Here is a 15,383-nt window from a genome sequence, read left to right on the forward strand (position 1 = left end):
ATGTTTCACATATTTTTATATGCCATATTTTTCTCACTATTCAGGTCAAAAATGTTACAATTAATGTATTGAGTCATAGTTACTATCCTACCATAAGTTCTATTTACATAAATGCTTTATGTGAATATTTTATTCATTTATTACCCATTCTGCCTATGGAATCTAGCCTGTACAATATTAATCTTTTGGAAATTGTTAGTTTTGTGGCAAGGGGAACTAATATATTTTCAGTGTTTGCAAATATTCTGTGTGTTTTTGAAATGAACATGAATTATGTAATTGTGAATAAAAATAAATTGTGTATATATAGATACATGTGTATATATGTTGATATATGTATGAATATGTAGATACTTGTGTTTATATATAGGTATATGTAAACATATAAGCTTATTGATCTTGCTATTCAATTTCCTATACATTTGCAATTCTCATGCCCAATATATCCTCCTAGCGTGAGGACCAGCACTGTTAGTCGCATCACAGCGAGAGAGTGGCACAAGCAGCACCTTCCAGAATCCAGAAGCCAAGCTTATGTTCACTCAAGGCTATATCTTTCCTGCTTTTAATTTTTTCTAAATATTCTTAAATACTGTTTATGAAATAGACCTAAGGGTATCTTGAATTGTCCCTTTGGGAAGATAAAAATACAACAAGCTATTCTGTTTGCATCATTATTTTTTAATAAAAGAATCCTTAAGTGTGTTATTTAACTGAGAAGTACTCCTGGTACAGGTCCAATTACTAATAAATAGCATAATCATTTTATATGGAAAACATAATTTATATGGTTTAATAAGAAATACTTGAAAGAAATAATTAGAATGTACACTAAAATATGTCTTCCCATTAATTTTTTCTTTGTATTTTCTGACCAACTCCCCATAAATTATGGCTACTTCATGGTAAAGAGACTTCAATTAAAATACCAAGTGCAAAAGAAGGACAGGATTTGGCTGACATATGTAAATGCAAATAAAAAGTATTCTGCAGGGAAAGTGAGACTTCATTGAAGGTGACAAGCTCATGCAGATGAGATTTGCTGAGCAAGCATGTCGGATAAACAAGCAATTTGGGGCTGTGCCATACGGTGCAGGCATCTTAGAAAAAAATACATTGAAAATGTAATTGGGAAAAGCTTGGGTAATTAGACCCCAAAACAGAATCAATCTTTAGGGTGGCAAAGCCAAGGAAAACAAATTGGCAATCAATAAGAATGATGATGAAGCAAAAGCAACAACAATAAATACATACATAGGGAGAAGAACACCTTGTTTAACTTCTGAGTAGTATTATTAGAGTCTCTTTTTAAGGTAAATGTATATAGATGTAGATCTATACATATTTGTGTTTTTATGCATATGTGCAAAAGAGAAGTGAATCTGTTAACACAATATTAACCATTCATTGGTTCATTCCCCAGATGGCTGCCATGGCCCAGGGCTGGGCCAGGAGCTTTCTTTCGGGTCACACATGTGGGTACAGGGGCCCAAGTACTTGCCCCAAGTACTTTTCCCATCTTCCAATGAAACAGCGCCACCCCACCAAAGAGTTTAAAGATATAAGTTCCTCTAGTAGGTGATGATAGGGAACTCCACATCAAACCTTTGATATGGACTGAAAAGAGAGAAAGTAATGTGCCAGCAGCAAGGACAGTGGGCATTAGGTTAATTCTCCACGTGACTTACTTGCGCTTGATCTTGTCTTGCTTAGGCCTGATCTCCTACATACCACTTCGATTTGATGATGGAGCTTTATGTCTTGGCAGATCAGATAACGTTCAATTCATAATGAGCAGCTTGCTCAGTAATTCAATGGCCCATGATTAAGTGTTTAGTCTCCACTAAGGCCAAGGAGCAGATCAAGAGGTGTCTCTCAAAACAGCAGTGGTTATGCACATAAGAGTTATGGTCTCTGCTCCAAAATCCTAATGGTCTGCACTGGAATTCACCTACACATGCTTACCAAAGGCTGCAAACAGCATCCCTGACTGCCACAGACACTTCAAGCAGCATAGGGTCTGCTGATGATGTGTCCCAAGTGGCAGAGTAGCTTGCAAGGCACCCTGGACCTGTTGAGAAGCCTCATCTTTTTCTATATCCTTGACAAAACAAGCAGGTTTTTGATTTCTCAGTAAATTAACTAGAGTAACACACCTAAAAGAGAAATGCATTCCCTCTAAAATGTAAAGGCCTACTAGGCATTGTGTCTCTCTCTATCCATCTTTCTCTCTTTAAGTTGTGGTAGGGATCAAAAGCAGCAACTCATCCTTCACCTTAGAAAGGGTATCTCGAGGTGCCAGCTTTGTGATGCACAGTGTTAATCCACTGTCTACTACACCATCGTCCCACATCAGTGCCTGGCTGCTCCACTTTCAATCTAGCTCCATGCTAATATGCTTGGGAGGCAGCAGGTATGGCTGGGGCTCTTGCCACCTATGTTGGAGACCCAGCAGGGTTTACTGGTTCCTGGCTTCAGCCTGGCCCAGATCTGGCTATTGTAGCCATCTGGGGAGTGAATCAGAGAGAAGACCCTCTCCCCATAACTCTGCATTTCAAATAAATATTTTTTTAAAAGAAAGGAAATCTCTACATGCTCACACCACTGAACCCCCAGGAATTTCACTGAAGTGGAAGTCCCCTGAAGTGTGTTGAACGTATATCTCCACCAATAAACTCAAATGCCTTTCTGATGTCCAGAGTATTCACTATATTTTGATCATTAGGTCTAATTAGTGCAATTTCATTGATTCAAAATATAAATGTGTTATCTTGAGGAAAGGAAGGCAATCAAAATCCCTGCAGGTGGCAGAATTCCCTCCTTGGTTTACTGACCTGTAGAGCATGGACTATGAGGTGGGAAAGGTCAAGTGGAAGCCACTAGAAATGCTTCTACTAAGCAAGCAGTAAACAAACAAACAAACAAAAAAAAACCAATTCCTCATTTCTACAGTAATTTCAGAGATGGATGTCATCATCAAGGATTTAAAAAATGTTCAGTGTGGTGATTCCACTATATTTCCACAATTCACCTGTTTGACTTGAGCAGAAGACAAGTTTTGGAAATCGACATTGGATTATTGTAAGTTAAACCAGTTCATGACTCTGTGTATATGGTGTGTGTGTGTGTGTGTTTGGTGTGTGTGTGTGTGTTTGTGTGTGTGTCTGTGAGATCAGATAGAGTTTATCCCAGGAATGTAAAGATGAGTTAATATTAGAGTAGTGGAATATAATGGAGTCAGTGGTCAGTGTTGTAGCACATCCAGTTAAGTCACGATCTGCAACGCCAGCATCTTTTCTGAATACTGGTTCAATTCTTTGCTCCTTAGCTTCTGGTTTTGTCTACCTGCTGATGCACCTGGGAAGGCAGTGAAAGATGGCCCAGATACTTAAGTACCTGCCACACACATGGAAGACTGGATGGAGTTCCAGGCTCCTGGCTTTGGCCTGGCCCAGCTCCAGTGTGTGGCCATTTGGGGAGTGAACCAGTGGATGCAAGATCTCTCTCTCTCTCTCTCTCTCTCTCTCTCTCTCTCTCTTTCAAATAAATAAACCTTTAAAAGTAGCATAATATTTTATATATAAATATTATCAATCATTGATCATCTGAATAAAAAGAGAAAAAATAGAAATTTTACACCAAGAATTTGATAAAATGTAGTATAAATGCTTGAAAAAATTCTTGGTAAACTTGATAAAATGAAACTTTCTTCAATTAATTGATAAGTTCTACTGGAAACATCATCCCAATAGGGGATTTCCATTGCTTCTACCTAGTAAAAATTTTAGTAAGTTTAAAGACATTTAAACCCAACAATATCATGATAGCATATTATACTTGTAGATATGTGATAAAACTACTTTTGAAGTGATACAATGTACAATTAAAATAAAATTCAGTTTGGCAGCTAGATCTTGGTAAAAGCAGTGAAGACAGGATCAGAAGACGTGGAAGAACACCTCTGCTTTGGAAGTCGGTGTCAGTCTTACAGATCTCAGGTTGAGTCGCAGTTTCATGAAATTGTGGTCGTACATAGCTTGATGGTGGCAGCATGTTATGAACCGATACTTATTACTTATTTTTAATTCTGATTACATAATGTATGCATTTTTTAAATAAGTGAGCATGAACCCGATGAACTTTTCACCTTTGTCTTGTGAGAGGGAGGGAAATTTACCAAAGATAATAAAATAAAAGTAAATAGAAGGCTAACATTGTCTTATAGAGTCAAAATCTATTTGTATCAGGCTTTTGACAACATAAAATCAATTCTATAACACAGCTTGAGACATATTAATAGGTCAAGCTTTTCCTGATTTCAACCACAAAGGAAATAAATAGGTAGATTATACTAGCTAATGTGGTGAGATATTGTCACCTAATGAAAAGGAAGTCTAGTATTGCTTAACACAATTTCTAAAGAACCTAGAATTTTGTAAACCTTCACAGTGGCATGTAAAAGGATATTTTGGTTTTAATGCCCTCAGTGAATGGAATTCTAGTCACATTCTCAGGCTGTAACAAAATGTCATCCTAGGGGAGAAATATGCATCACAAATCTTTCTCTTTTTTCCAATAAGGAGTCACAATTCACACAGATCCTCTTGAAAACACAGTCTTCTTAAGTTCTCAGAATCCTTCAGTGTTAAAAACCCAATTTGTTTCCAGCCGAAACAAACCCCTGTGCTCACTGAAAGTAGATTACTAATACAAACTTCACAGTTGGCTTCCTATGAGACCACCTATCAGAGCTCCTGGATCTTGTCCTAAGTCTGGATTGTATTTTCACCAGAAATAACTGCTTTGTTGTGCTACTTCTCTGATGTGGTCAGAAAAATGAATTAAATCTGAAGCAGACAAGAATTCTAAAATATGTGAAGTAAAACATTTGCTCAAGAGACTTTCCTCAAAAAGTCCATAGGAAAGCCCTTCCATAGGAAAGCCTGTGTTGAGTTTTCTTCATTAAAACTGTAAAATCCATCATCCCTGAGTTTTTATCCTTTCCTTTTCTGATCCTGAAACTCAAATCTGACTTACTCACAACAGCCATTTCATCAAGATTTCTGCGTAACTGGAAGTCTGTATCTAAGGCTCACACAAGAAAGGAAAATTTGTTATATCACAAAGGAGAAGGCACTAGAGAGATGACCCTAAACATTTTAATCTTTCACTGTTTGAATACTATTGAATGGTATCTACCTTATTCCACACTAAGTGTGATCTAAGTAATAGGCATTTTACTCCTAGGACTTACATATTTCAACATATTGAAGTTGCTGTTCTCATGAGAAAATCCAATAACCACGATCAGTCCATGGCATTCATATAGCTTGATCATGCAAATCAATCATGGAATTTTCCAAATCTCCAAAATTACTCAAATAATTTTCAGGTCTCAATATAAACCATCAAATACTGTCCATGACACCAGGCAAACCCTGTATTTTTTTTTTAATATACACATGGGTTCCTGGAGGGAGAGAGAGAAAAAGCTAACAAGCTACCCAAATACATAAAATAGCCATAGCAGGATTGAGACTGAAATACACAGGAGCTGAATTTTGATCTCCCACATGGGTGGCAAGAACCCAACTACTTAATTATCACCATTGGTTCCTTATTGTGTACATTAGCAGGAAGGTACAGTCAGGAGTTGGATCTAAGAACATTTTAACTGCCGAGCCAAATGCCTGTCCCCATAGTTTTTATAGCTATCCATGATATTAGGCATTGATCACAGTTTTCCTGTGACCTGCTTTGCTCTTTATGAATAAGAGAACAACCAATGAGATAACAAGCATTTCAATTTAATGTGATTTGAAATACATTGAGATACATTAGTTCATAAAGCCTTTATTTAATGCACACATTGTTTGACTACCTTTTAACATAGTTATAAATAATTTGAATTAGAAAACTTTTTCACATTCCTGCTCTTTTATAAAATGTCACTTGCTCTTCAAAGAACTGAAACATGCATTCAATGTTACATACTGAATACCTTTGTCAGGCAACAGCTGACAATTCTCATGAGTACATACACAACTTCCATGGCTTGCTGAAATTCCACCATAATTCCAGGAAAGATTCAGAAATGCAACAGTGGGTTAACTTGACACCAAGTTAATGGTAACACTGCTGCTTTGGGAAATAGAAAAGTAAAATTACAACTACTTATGTTAGCTTCAGGAACTTAGATAATCACCTGCTTAGAAGTCATGTTTTGCTGCATACTCATGAGCTTAAGAGTTATTCTTTTTTAACTTTCTATTTTGTAATAAATATAGACTCACTTAAGATTGTAAAACAAGGCCGGCACCACAGCTCACTAGACTAATCCTCTGCCTGCAGTGCCGGCACCCCGGGTTTTAGTCCCGGTCGGGGCGCCGGATTCTGTCCTGGTTGCTCCTCTTCCAGCCCAGCTCTCTGCAGTGGCCTGGGAAGGCATTGGAGGATGGCCCAAGTTCTTGGGCCCTGCACCCCATGGGAGACCAGGAGAAGCACCTGGCTCCTGGCTTCGGATCAGCGCTGTGCGCTGGCCGCAGCACGCTGGCCACAGCGGCCATTGGAGGGTGAACCATCAGAAAAGGAAGACCTTTCTGTCTTTCTCTCTCACTGTCCACTCTGCCTGTCAAAAAAAAAAAAATTGTAAAAAAAAATACAGTTAGGTCTCATGCACCCATCATCCAGCTTCTCATCTTGCATAACTGTAGTTCAATCTCAAAACAAAAAAATTAACATTAGGACAAACCATAGAGTTTATTCATATTTTTCCAGTTACACAAGTGCACATACTTGTGGGTTGTGTGTGTGGGGGGCGGGGGGGGAGTGAAGGAAAGAGTATAGCTGTCTGGAATTTTATCATGCAGATAGCTTCATGTAATCTTCACAACTTCTGGCACTTTGAATATGTATTCTGCTGCCTTTTGGCTTTCGTGGCTGCTGGTTATAAAATAGTCATCAGTTTTGTGACAGGCATTTTGGTGTAGTGGGTAAAGCCACTGCCTATGATGCCAGTATCCCACATGGGTGACAGTTCATGTCCCAGTTGCTCCCCTTCCAATCCAGGTCCCTGCTAAGGGCCTGGGACAAAGCAGCAGAAGATGGCCCAAGTTCCTGGGTCCCTGCAGCCATATGAGAGACCTGGATGAAGCTCCTGGCTCTTGGCTTAAGTCTTGCTCAACACTGGCCATTGGTAGACACTCTCTCTCTCTCTCTCTCTCACTTTCTCTTCACCCTACCCCCTTCTTTCGCTCTGTAACTCTAACTTCCAAATAATTAAATAAATCTCTAAAATAGTTATCAGTCTTGTTATTTGCATGCGATGAGTTGCTTCTTTCAAGATTCCTTTGTTTTTAATTTTCTATAGTTTATTATGTCAGATGTGGATCACTTTGAATTTATTCTACTTGAGTTCATGGAGCTTTTTGTTCAGGTAGATCAATGTTCATCAAATCTGAGAAGTTGTCAACTGTAATCATCACATATTCTTTCAGCCCCTTTCTGTCTTTTTCTTTGACTGTTATTATCCTTATTTTAGTATGTTTGATCTCTGGATCTCTTTTAACTTTTCTTTACTCTTCTGTCAGACTGGATAATTTCAATAGCCTTATCTTCCAGTTTGCTGACTTTTTTATTCTGCTATTTCAAATTTGCTGTTGAGCCACTATAGTGAATTTTTCCTTTTAGTTATTTATACTTTTTAATTCTACAGTATGTTTTTTTTAAATTGTAATTTTATTTGAATTACAGAGAGAGATCTCCCATCTGCTGGTTCACTTCCCAAAAGATTGCAATAGCCAGTGCTTTGCTAGGTTGAAGCCAGAAAACCTGAACTCAGTCCAGATCTCCCACATGGTAGCATGAACTCAAGTTATTTGAGCCATCTTCTGTCTCTTAGCATGCACTTTAACAAGAAGCTGGATCTGATGCAGGGTATCCAGGACTTGAACTTCTCTCTGCAATCTGGGATAAGAGCATCCACCTATGACTTAATTACTATGCCAAACACCTGCTTATATATATATAATATATTTATATATATTTAAGATCACTTCTTTATTGACAGTCTCTATTTGTTCTCATGTTTTCCTTTAATCTTTTGCTGACTTAAAGTCTTGAGTAGCAACTTGGACACCAAGCCTTCCTCAAAGACATTATTTTTTCCTATGTATTAATCACATTTTGTTGAAAATAATGTATGTAGAAAATCCAGAGATTCATTTCCTCTGTCTCTCCAGTATTTGTTGTAGTTTGTTTAATGACTTTCTTGAGTTAATTTTATAATGTTTATAAAAAATAATCAGCTGTGTGTGTGATCGCTGAAGTCTCCTAATTGGTTAGCTTGTTAGCTACCCTTAAAAGTCTGGAACTAATGTTATCTACCAATCTTCGCTGAGGGGGAATATTTACTTGATGCACTATACCTTTGGTACCTCAGCCAGGGAATTTACTCTTCTGGCTTAACCTTATTTTCCTATAGAGCTTCATGATCATCTGAGGCAGAGAGCTTAGGAACTCCTCTGGCCTTTCCTGATCATGCACAGAACCCTATACATATATGTGGCTTTCTATGGTCCCAAGAATATGTCAGAACTTCTCAAACTTCCTACGAAAATCTTAACCACCAGCTTTTCTTGTAGGTTTCTTAACTAGCTTGCTCTATCCCGAATCTTACTGCCTCCTCAGTAAAATAGGGGTTACACACTTGTCAGTAATTATTTTTAACAGACATCCTTAGGAGAAAAGACTGTTCGCAGTTGATGAACTCTGAGTCAAGTAAATCAAATGAAGATAAGATTTGCAAGTGGGGATTTCCATGGAACTGCCGGGCTAGACAAATAAGGACAATTTTCTGAGACGAGGCTTTGAAACTGTTCTCCTTTCTCTTTTGAGTCCTCCACTGAGTGTCGGGTGGTTTTCACTCTGATTGTGGTTGTTGGTTTTCAGGACAGAACTGGGATGCAGGTTGGGGGAAATACAGAAAAATAAGATGCTGAAAACCTCCTACCTAGATTCAACAATTTTCTTAAATAAATTCTCCATAAGTGGTTATGTCTTCCTAATTTCCATAATTCTGAAATGTTGATATTGACAATGTTACAAAATTTGTTGTTGCTTTGAAGGAAGAGAATATTTTTAAAGCTTTTTATCTTGGCATTTCCCATGATGTCACTGCTGAAAGCTAAAATCTTATAGAGAACTTTTGCAACAACGCTCATGAGATATATTTTTCTACAGCTCCCTCCCTTTCTCTCTTTCTCTCTCTCCCTTTCTCTCTTTCTCTCTCTCTCTCTCTCTCTCTCTCTCTCTCTCTCTCTCTCTGTGTATGTGTGTGTGTATGCATGTGCACGCTTATATTTGTGATTAGGGTAATATTACCATTATAAAATTGGAAGTTAGGGAGTTTTCCTTCCAATTCTGTTTTCTAGAAAAGATGCACAATACTGTTATTCATTCTTCTTTGAGTAGTTGGTAAAATTCTCCATTGAAAACATCTAGGCCTGAATATTTTTTTTCAGTTGCTTCTAAACTATAAATTTAATTTCCATAATAGTAACAGGACTAGTCAGATTATCGATTTCATTTTGGGTAGTTTGTGGTTTTAAAGAAGTTTATTTTTTCCCTCAAAGTTGTCAAATCTAAAGCATAAAGTTATTGGCAATATCCTCTTATTCTAATGACTGCCGAATTTGTTCTACTATCCTATTTCATTCTTGACATTGACTATTTGTGAATTTTTCATTTTCTGCAGGGAAATGCAATTTTCCTGGTTCTCAATGTTCCTGCAAAAAGCTCTTAGCTTCATATTTTCTGCATATCATAAAAATAATGCTTGTACCCATTTTTCCTTGTGATCATAAATTATAGTGATCATAAAAAATAGTAAGACATTTTCTATATAGGATCAAGGGTTACTGTTCTGAATTAGGTTCTGAAGTTAAAGTTCAAGTTATCAGAGATTCTGGAACATTTTTCTTTAGATACATACATTTATAGGAAGAATGGAGCCAGAAACTTAGAGGCATATATAATAGTGACAGAAATAGGGCTATATGACTTGTGCAAAGATGTTTTTTATAAAAATATATAGTGAGATATATAGTAAGAAATCTGAGTTAAGAGGACACACTTTATTTGCTTTTTTAAAATATTTATTTATTTAGGCAGAGTTTCAGAGAGGCAGAGGCAGAGAGAAAGGAGAAAGAGAGAGAGAGTGTGTGTGTGTGTGTCTTCCATTCTCTGGTTCACTCCCCACATGGCTGTTGCCACCAGAGCTGGGCTGATCCAAAGCCAGGAGCCAGGAGCTTCCTCCAAGTCTATATCATGTGAGTGCAGGGGCCCAAGGACTTGGGTCATCTTCCACTGCTTTCCCAGGCCACAGCAGAGAGCTGGATCAGAAGAAGAGCAGCCAGGACTGGAACCGGAGCTCATATGGGATGCCAGCACCCCAGATGGTGGCCCTACCTGCTATGCCACAGCTCCGGCCCCAAGAAGACATCCTTTAAAGTAAATAGGACAGCTGCTTCCTTCCCTTTTATAGAGCAGTAAAAAATCATCTTGCCTTGCCTCTCAGCTGTGCAATATCCAGCTACTCTTGCACAGCAGTTTGCCTATTATCACATCATTGTAAGGACAAGGGCAAAGTAGAAGGAGGCAAAATAGACTTATTTGTTGAAAGATACTAAAGAAGAAATCTTTCTCTGATTCAGCACTCTTTGTGTGCATATTCACAGTAACATAAATGAAGATGAATGTTAAAAGCACAACATTTCATCAATTACTCTTGATAGAAGTTTATCAGTTGCACTCTTTCTTTTTCCTTCCTTCCTTCCTTCCTTCTTCCCTTCCTCCCTTCCTTCCTTCCTTCCTTCTTCCCTTCCTCCCTTCCTTCCTTCCTTCCTCTTTTTTTCTTTTTCCTTCTCTCTCTCTTTCTTTCTTTCTAGAACTAGGCATTAATTTTATTAAAGTCCTCAGTTGATTTTCTAATTTTAATGCTATTTATTTCAATTATTATCTTTCAAAGAACTTCCTTTTACTTACTTTGGCTTAATTTCTCTAATTTTCTAAGTACTTTAAGGAAACACTTATCTTTTTTTTGACAGGCAGAGTTAGACAGTGAGAGAGAGACAGACAGAGAGAAAGGTCTTCCTTTTCTGATGGTTCACCCCCAAAGTGGCTGCTATGGCCTGCGCATTGAGTCCAGCGCGCTGCACCGATCTGAAGGCAGGAGCCAGGTGCTTTCTCCTGGTCTCCCTTGAGGGTGCAGGGCCCAAGGACTTGGGCCATCTTCCACTGCCTTCCCGGGCCACTGCAGAGAGCTGGACTGGAAGAGGAGCAACCAGGACAGAATCCGGCGCCCTGACCGGGACTAGAACCTGGTGTGCCGGCGCTGCAGGCGGAGGATTAGCCTAGTGAGCCATGGCGCCGGCTGCAAACACTTATCTTAGTGACTTGAAGTTTTTTCATTTTTAAATGAAATCATTGTTGTAAATTTTTCAATCAGCATTGTTTTACCTGTATTGCACATGGATTTTGGTATATTGTGTATTAATTTAAATCATTAAATTTATTTTCTATTTAATTTTACATTTCCTGCTTGACCCATGCATTACTTGAATATGTGTCATTTGGGCCGGTGCTGTGGCATCACGGGTAAACCGGCCGCCTGCAGTGCCAACATTCCATATGGGCACCCGTTTGAGTCCTGGCTGTTTCACTTCCTATCCAGCTCTCTGCTGTGGCTTGGGAAAGTTATAGAAGATAACCCAGCCTCTTGGTCCCCTGCAACCATGTGGGAGACCCGGAAGAAGCTCCAGGCTCCTGGCTTCAGATTGCAGCCATTTGAGGAATGAACCAGCAGATGGAAGATTTCTCTCTGCCTCTGCCTCTCTGTAGCTCTGCTTTTCAAATAAATAAATAAATCTTTTAAAAAACGCATAATTTACTTTCCAACTATGTGGATACTATTCATTTGTTTTTGTTATTTATTTCTTGCTTGATTCCACCTTGCTAGAAAACATATTCTATATGATTTTGGGGCTTTTAATCTGTTGTTTGTTTTATAACCCTGGATATGGTTTATCATGCTGAATGTTCCATAGGCATTTCAAAAGAAAGTGCATTCTGCTTTTGTGGGACAGAGGGTTCTATAAAAGTCAATGATACCTTATTGGTTATTGGTGTTTTTCAGTTCTTCCATGTCTTTGCGTATTTGCTGTCCCTAAATATAATTATAGACTTCTTTATTTCTTCTCTCAGATCCATTTCTTTCCTATATTTGGAAGCTCTGTGGTTTGACAATACAAATTTAAGATCACTAAATCTTCTTGGTAAAGAGATCCATCAGCCATTATAAAATATTCCTCATTGTCCATTGTAATTGTTTTGTCTTTTGGGGCTATTTTTTCTGATATTAATATAGTCATTCTGTTGTTAAACGGCTTATGTTTCTATGATACTTAATTTTAATTTTCTTACTTTCAACTTAGTAATGTGGGGTTTGAAGTGAGTTTCTGGTATGCAACATATAATTAAGTCATTTTTGTTTATCCACTCCATCAATCTTTATCCTTTTTTTATTTATCTTTTTCCTTTTTCTTGTCTTCTGACGGGTTACTTGAGCAATTTTTAGAATTCCAGTATAATTTTTTTGTTTATATATATATATTTGCCAAATTTTCTTATTTGTTATTTTAGATAGTAGCATGCACACATACACAACTTATCACAGCTTACTGATGTTGATATTTTACAACTTCTGGTAAATTATAGCAATCTTACCTCCATTGAGGTCTCTTTACTCTTCACAATTTTAAATGTAATCATCATAGCATTTTCTCTACATAGAGTTAAAGTTACATCATATAATCTTATAACTTTTACTTCAATCATAAAATACAATTTTAAAAGCCCATAAGATAAAGAGTAGTCTCTTTTGTGTACTTTTGCTCTTACATACTCCATTGTCCTTTCATTTTTAAAAGGATCCCCTTCCTCCATTATGTCTTTGTGTTTGGAGAACTATCTTTAGCCATTCTCGAAGCATATGTTTGTAAACAACACATCCTGTTAGTTTTGCTCTGTAGGAGAACATTTTTTTTTCTTTCTTGAAATACTATTTAGTCAGATGTAGGAATCAGATCGTCTCCTCTTTCAGCATGTGAAATATCTTCATTTTTTTCGCCTCCAGGGTTTTTGGTCAGAAATCTGCTACCATATGCATAGCATGTCATTTCTCTCTAGCTGTTTTGAAGATTTTTATCTTTGTATTTAGTTTTCAGAAGATTAATTATATTTTATCTTGGGGGATATTTCTTCACGTTTATCCTGGTTGAAATTTTTTTAGGTTCTTTAAGCAAGACTTATTGTAGATTTATCAAAGATTTTTATTTTACCTAATTTGGATATTTCAATCATTATTTCCTTCAATGTTTTTCATTTTCATATTCTTTTTCTTCTCTTTCGAGAATCCTAATGATACAAATAAAGCTTTTATTAATATCTGAGAGGTTCTTGAAGCTCTCTTCATTTTTTAAAGAATTATTTCTTTATTTGAAAGGCAGAGTTACAGAAAGAAGGAGAGACAGATTTTCCATCTGCTGCTTCACTATCCAAATGACTGCTATGGCAGTGCTAGGCCCTGCCAAAGCCAGGAGCCTGGAGCTCCCTCTAGGTCTCCCATATCAGTGCAGGACCCAAGGATTTGGACCATCTTCCACTGCTTTCCAAGTCACATTAGCAGGGAGCCAGACGGGAAATGTAGCAGCGGGGACTGGAACCAACCCCCATATGGAAGGCCAGCATCACAGGTGGCAGCTTAACGTGTCGTGCCACAATGTGGAGCCCTCTGTTCATATTTTTTTTTCAGTTTTTTATCTCTGCTGTTCAGATTAAGTACAGTTTTTAATCTGATCTCTTATCACGTTTGCTTGCAACACTGACATCTCAAATCAGAGTGCCAATTTGAGCCCTGGCTGCACCACTTCCAACATAAGCAATATTCAAAGTAAGACATTACATAGACCAAGAGTCCTATCTGCTATACAAATGTAAATTGAGATTAAGTGTTAAGCTAACTATTTGAAGGTTGGTGTAAATTCAACTATATTTACATAAGTGTTATACTTCACAAAATTAGAAAAAATGGGATCATTCAGGAGAGAGACCATATACTCAGTTGTCATAATTTAGTGTTGTCAACTTCTATTGGAATACATAGAAATTTCTAAGCAATGATCTTACCAATATTACTTCCTATCCTTTCTCTTACCTCTCCCTGGAGACTGTTTTGGTTTTTATGCACCTGTAGAATACATTTGCAAAAGCATCTGTGAAGTAGCATGACTGTTTTACATCAGTAGTTTTATTGCACATAAATGGAAAGTTAAGTGGAATTTATATGATGCAAAAAGTCTTTAAAAAATTAGACTTCCACTTAGAATACTTAACTTTAAATATCATACTTGCTGCTGTTGCCAAGACTGCATAACAAAATCTTCAGCCTTTAGTTAGGAATGCCATTCCCTCTTGGACCTGAATTATGCCATTGACTCTGTCCTAAATCATTGAAGGGAAGAAACAGAGACCCCAACACTTTTAGTAATTTCCTAGCCCTGCTTTTTGTTAGCCTGTGCATTAGCTGGTGTCATGTCTGGTCTCCTTTTCTATAGTTGTGTAGAGTACTTATGGTTCCTGCTTAAATGGCCAAGAGACCAAAAGTTAATCTTTCTGTTCAGTGTTTCTGTGTTGGAACTGTATTATTTGACTTTCTCCCTGTATATGAGACAAAATTTTCTTTCTTGTTACTTATTTTTACTAAAAATAATCACTTAAATTTTAATGAAATAAAATTGGTTCTCTAGTATACAAAAACTAAACTGATTTACTTAGTAGTGACAAGAGCTATATGAATGAAAATGATCACAATATTTTGCTATTGGAAGGAAAAAGGAAAGATTAACCTAAATCATTTATATTTTAAAGAAAAATATCAATATTTTTAAAAGATTATCTTTCTAAAATAACAAATTTTTGCTGATTATAGAAACATCTAAAATCCATAAAATAAATTAATATAACTGGTAATACACCTGTGGTCAATTAGCATTTTGAGAGTTCTATTTGATTCCAATTCCATTTGAGGGTAAAAAAAAAAAGTACATACAAAAAAGCATTTTTTAAAAGAAAATAACCCATGGCCGGCACCGCAGCTCACTAGGCTAATCCTCCGCCTGCAGCACCAGCACTCTGGGTTCTAGTCCTGGTTGGGGCACCAGATTGTGTCCTGGTTGCTCCTCTTCCAGTCCAGCTCTCTGCTGTGGCCTGGGAGTGCAGTGGAGGATGGCCCAGGTCCCTGGGCCCTGCACCCGCATGGGAGACCA

Source organism: Oryctolagus cuniculus, chromosome 8 (genome assembly GCF_051225735.1).
Source record: "Oryctolagus cuniculus isolate XC-2025 breed Fujian yellow rabbit chromosome 8, ASM5122573v1, whole genome shotgun sequence".
In the NCBI taxonomy this organism is placed as follows: Eukaryota; Metazoa; Chordata; class Mammalia; order Lagomorpha; family Leporidae; genus Oryctolagus; species Oryctolagus cuniculus.